Here is a 224-nt window from a genome sequence, read left to right as displayed (position 1 = left end):
GGCGTGTAGTTTGTCTGTACATACACCCCAACACACGAAAAAAAAAAACAGAACCAAATGCAACTCAACATAATAAAAAAGAAAAAAGAAAAAAATACACATTATACACACACTTTCAACTCTATAACGCAAAAAATAATAGAGCCGTCCTGGCGAAACAAAGCGACGAATTGAGGGATCCAGATACAAGAGAAGAAAAAGAACCAACAGAAACAATCAAAATA

At 34.4% G+C, this 224-nt stretch overlaps 1 protein-coding gene across 1 annotated transcript in view; it reads right to left on the bottom strand.

Moving 5' to 3' along the window:
• The window catches only part of EMH_0076620 (prolyl-tRNA synthetase, putative), a gene marked incomplete at both ends in the record, with an annotated part of 4,335 nt that overhangs the window by 872 nt on the left and 3,239 nt on the right, over window positions 1–224 (bottom strand). The gene's annotated exons all lie outside the window — the stretch shown is intronic.

This window comes from Eimeria mitis, genomic scaffold (genome assembly GCF_000499745.2).
Source record: "Eimeria mitis Houghton genomic scaffold, Emh_scaff4620, whole genome shotgun sequence".
Taxonomy (NCBI): Eukaryota; Apicomplexa; class Conoidasida; order Eucoccidiorida; family Eimeriidae; genus Eimeria; species Eimeria mitis.
Note: the sequence above shows the minus strand (reverse complement) of the source record. Positions and strands in the feature narration are given on the sequence as shown.